Raw genomic sequence first — 5,691 nt, forward strand, 5'->3', positions numbered from 1 at the left:
CACAGATACGACACGATATGGATACGGGACACGTCAATTCTTAAAAATACATGATATGGATACGGCGCGGATACGGCATTATAATATATAAATCATAGATAAAAATTAAGAAATTAATCAAAGCGTAATATTTGAAATGACAAAAAAAATTAAAAGCAACATTATTTGTAGCATTGTATCTTATAATATGAAAATAAAAGTAAGCATTAAATATTTAAATGTCTAGTACAACAACAAAAAACAAAAATCTAAATTGTCCAACACATGAAGTTTCAACTATTCAATAGAAGGAATGATAGGATTAGCTTCTTCAGTGGTTTGTCTTTGAATTTCTATATCATCTTCAATAAATATCATAGCTTCCAATTCAGGCTCATCAAGTGAAAGATTAGCAATTTCTAATATTCTCATATCCTCAAGAGATTCAAATCCATCTCCAACAACATCCCTCATCCTGTTGTCTCCTTTCATATAAGTTGGAGTTTTCCTTGAGATAAGCCAAAGGTTTGTATGCACATAAACTAAATCTTCAGCCCGTTGTGGAGTAATTTTATTTCTCTTCATTGATTAGATGAACGAGTAATTTAGCCATTTATAATGAGCTTATATTTGGACATACTTTAATTTCATGACCACTAATCTTCAACAAATGAGTTTTCACTCTATAATATGATCCTTTGTATATGATATTACAAAAATTGCATTTGAATGCAATATTGCCTCCCCCTTTTGACGTTTTACTTATTTTTGTCACATAACCCCATAGAGGTTTATTATTATCTTCAATATTAGTCTCTGATCGACCATCATCAGACCTAATTCCTACACCACTAGAGCTCATTATCCTATAAAGGATCGACACAAATTAAATCATATGAATTTGAAACATGAAAAATTTTAAGTAAAGTGTAGATATGTTGTGACTATTCCGGGGGTCCAAGGGGGCGCTGCCCTCTAGCGAGGGTCGACCTGACATTAACAGAGAAAAATTTTAAGCAAAAAGCATGGGGCAGAAGGTACAAATAACTACTTGACAAGTCAGTAAAGACAAATCAGATAATTCTCTATTAATGTGCGCAACACAAAGCACAATGCATAAGAAATCAAAATCTTAGGACTCAAGACAAAGCCGTGGAATGAGCAACCTGGATGACATCTACAAATGCCCCTAAAGATTAGGGGCATTTTAAATATTAATTTGGGTCCACATCGTGCTGTATGCAGAAATCCCCAAATAAATATTTAAAATTTTACCAGGATACAACCAGATGATAGAATAATTTTGCGCATATACATAAGAGTTATAAACTAAAGTGATTGCGGTGTCAAAAGAGAGCAAATGGTGGTGATATTATCCACCATTGTCAATCTATAGAGTGTTGCTCTAGAGACCTGAATACAAGAAACTCTATCACTCTCATGTGGGTCTTTACTTGACTAAAACTAGCATATTAATCAAGTTATTGATTACAAGTGCATCTCAAGATCCATAAAGGCACAAAAATGGACTCTTGGAGATCTACAAAATTAAAAAAATCTTAGTGTGATGTCTAAGCAAGCTTTTAGAGATCCGCTAAATGAAAATCTCTGTGTGACATCCAGAGCAAATATCTAGAGATCTACAGGGTTAATCAACATACAACAAATGTGGTTCGCTCTAGGCGTGTACCAAATTTGTTGGGGGGTATTTGTTGACCCCTATATCTCAAACCACGCAAGAAAGAACCCAAACTGGTGAATAAAGAGATACGCATATTGGCTCCACACGTCACTTAAAGGGTCAAACGACCTCTAATTGCCAAACAGACGGCGCCATTACGGTCAGAACGTCGAATTCTGTTAGGTCAAGGCCCTTCATAGTCGAGCCGGATGAGATCGATCAAAGGGGACAATCGACACCCGAAATAAAAGCGTGAAGCTAATTAAACGATGTCGGATCGACGAACAGACTTCGTCGTTACGTCCGGGACGTTAACCTTTAAAAACTACATTTTGTTTATTCAATTTGATGTATCCGGATTGGTGGCATGGATCCCGAGACAACAACATGAATTTTACGAAAAATTAGCCTTGTCGCTATTCAAAATGGATTCCACCATTGTGATCGGAATATTGTGAATACATAAGAACTATATTTTTATGTTCAATTTGGATTATTTGGATTGGTGGCACGAATTTTGAGGCAAAATACATATCGAGGAGATTAGACCTCGGCATCGCTCAAACAAAATCTGATCGTAAAACAGACTACGTCGTTGTGACCGAGACATCGGCAATACCCTAAATGCACTACCAATTTGTCTAAGTTCTATATTCGACGAAATCGACACGAACTCTAAAATTTCACAGAAATTCTCAAAATCTCAAAATAAAAAAATATTTAAAATTGTAAATCCAACCATCAACCACTTAAAACAAAATTCATCCACCTTCCACAATAGTTTGCTGGGGTGGACAAATTAAAATTAACTTCAACTTATATAGAGCTAATGCCTAGTCAAAAAACATCACAAGGATCCATTCTCAAACAATCTCCTGCTAGTAAGGATGTGGTACGTGTTTTCTAACTGGCGGGTTTGCTGCCAAATGACACCGTATGATAAACGGTTATGACCCGAGGCTCTCTGAACTAAATGGTTTTGCTGTCAAATGGCACTACGAAATATCAATTATGACCAAAGCCAATACGTTCCTTAGTGGCATTAAATCCTTGAGATATGAATCAATAGGATATGATCGATAGGGCACAAAGCTCTCTGTTAGCTAAGGTGGATTCAAATTTGTCCTCTTAGTCAAACTTACCCCAGGTCTACAAGGTCCCCTTGGACGAAGCAACCCATGGCTATCGATAAGGATCCTTCTGTCAGGTTTTGTCGACTACCTCCTCTGACCAAATAAACCAGGGACCACGATGGCCCAGGATGATGGAACCATGGGATCTTGATCGGGTCCATCATCCATTCCCCCATCATCCAATTTAATAGACCTGTCAATATTGGACCCGACCAGAAATTCCGACCCGAACTTGACCCGGAATTTTCGGGTTTGGGTTGACCCGAACCCGAAGCGGGTCGGGTTCGGGTCCGAAAAACCGACCCGTTTGCAAAAACGAGTCGGGTTCGGGTTGACCCGACGGGTTGCCGGATAAACCCGAAAACCCGTTTATTTTAAAAAAAATTGAATTTCCCTACCCCGCTCGCTGCCCCCACCCGCTGCCCACTGCCCCCGCCCCGCTGCGCCGCATCGCGTCGCTCGAATCGCCCCGCTGCACCGCGTCGTCCCTCTGCACCGCACCGCGCCCCATTGCACTGCGTCGCTCGCCTAGTTCGCGTTCGCGTCGCTCGCGTCACCCACTGCATCAAAGCGGGTCGGGTTGACCCGAACCCGAAGCGGGTCAGGTTCGGGGTTGTTTGAAAATTGACCCGTTTGCAAAAATGGGTTGGGTTGACTCGAATCCGAATAGTGTCGGGTCAGTTCCGGGTTGACCCGACCCGACCCGTGACCGCGAATTGATAGGGTCTACAATTTAAGTGCAAGGGTGGTAAAATTTCTTTTTTTAATATCAACTTTCTAAATTCCTAAATCCAAGCTCTGTGCTGCTACTATACACCTGATACTACGTATCTATGGATACAACGTAGATCTGATCGACGACTAGCCTTAATTGAAAGTTCTCTCCATGATTGGGAGGGGTAATTAATTATAGGGGCTTGCGCCTATAGGAAACCAGAACTCAAATCATAAAGTCTCTGCAAAATGAGGCGAAATTTCTGGATAGTGTCTTATCTACAAACCCATCTGTTTTTCCCAAAATTTACCCCAGAACTTTATTTTGTTAAAACTCCCCGAGAGAAAAAGTAAACCCCGGGCGGAGTCCGGGGCCGAATTTTCGGAGCCCTCAAAAATCTGCAAAGCATGATGCAGCATAATAATATATGCTCCTGCAAAACGAAAGGCGATTATATAAGAAATTGGTTACTAACAAAATGATTTATCGTGGTTTAATATTTCATTGCTCATAAATCTAAAGGTCGAACTATATCCGGGGCCGAATTTTCGGAGCCCTCAAAAATCCTGCAAAGCATGATGCAGCCATATATATATAGGCTCCTGCAAACACGAAAGGCGATTATATAAGAAATTGGTTACTACACAAAATGATTTATCGGGTTTAATATTTCATATTGCTCATAAATCTAAAGGTCGAACTATATTACTATCTTAAAAAAAAAGGGGGGGGGGGGGTGGGGGGGGGGGGGGGGGTGAGGACGAGCTTGGAATGCTAAAATAAATGTTTGGAGACATTACAACAAATTAATTGTATGAAAGTCACCATAAATTTGTTAGAGGCAATTTGTTGATTACCTCAAACCGCCGGCTTAACTGACCCATGCTTCCACTACCTGCATGATCTCATAACCGAACACACATGTTGTTAAGGAAAGACTCATATAAAATAAATGAAGAACCGAACAAGGGTTAATGCTCTATGCTCACTTGCAATTAAAAGATTCAGTTCTCTCTTGCTTTGGCGATCCCATCTGAATCCTGTAAACAATCGGCTTTGACATCCGTCGTTGGCTTTTCTCATGCAAGCAAGACCAACACGTCCACCCGTCGACCTCTCAATCGACTGAACAGCGGTACCCATACCGCATGTCAGCCTCCTCCCTTTTCCTACACACAATCGGACCCCCATCGATCTGTCGTTCGTTTGTGACCTACCATAATGCAAGAATCGGCCAAGCTGCCGCCTCCCTCAACATATAACCGCTGCTTCTTCAATCCCGTTCGACTCTCCGGCTTCTTACTCTCAAACTAGCAACCCAATCGGCCTCCCTAGCCGCACGGCATATTAACCCGATATAGTCTCTATTGCCGTAAGCAGGTCCTGTGCCTCCTTCTAGCCCACCTGCTTGTGGGCGTATCCAAGATCGAACGAACAAGGGGAGCTTTCTTGCCTGCTCACAGCACTTCACACGAGCAAGACTTCCTAAGCCACGTCACGTCTCCCATGAACAAGCCCACATCCAAACAAGTTCTTTATTTCTGTTTTCTGAAATAGTAATGATAAATAACATTATTATATTATAATAAAAGTTAATAATAAAATTATAATGTTAATTATTATTCTCCCTCTTATTTTTATTAAATGTTGTTAATGTCAATAATAAAGGTAATAATACAGTATATACATTGAAAACATCATTAATCGCCAATTGAAGAAGTTTCAGGGTTGATTCAGTCTCTCCAAAGTCCTCAGGCCGTTGATTTAAATCAGCTGAAGTCGATTGCAGAAGGGGCAAATGGCCCCCCCTTAACCTCCCCTCATTTAGGAGAGGCTTGCCTGGAGGCTGTCGAAATTGCCGCAGCAAAATTATTAAATATTGTTCTTCCTAGGAGCTTGCCCATTTAAACTAATTTTATATATTTAAAATTAATTTTAAATCGATATCTGCATTATCTAACCTAAATAAATATTTAATATATTTAATAAATTAATACTCTAATTTATTAATTAAATACAAGTATTAATTAATTAATTAAGAGGAATAAAAATGTATTAAATAACCTTATTTAAAATAAAAACAATTAATCAAGAATAACCAAAATTCTATATTAATAAAACAATTATTGAATTGTAAATCTTTAAAACATTAATCAAATTAATTGAGGCAAATAAAAATTATT

Source organism: Dendrobium catenatum, unplaced genomic scaffold (genome assembly GCF_001605985.2).
Source record: "Dendrobium catenatum unplaced genomic scaffold, ASM160598v2 original_scaffold_194949, whole genome shotgun sequence".
In the NCBI taxonomy this organism is placed as follows: Eukaryota; Viridiplantae; Streptophyta; class Magnoliopsida; order Asparagales; family Orchidaceae; genus Dendrobium; species Dendrobium catenatum.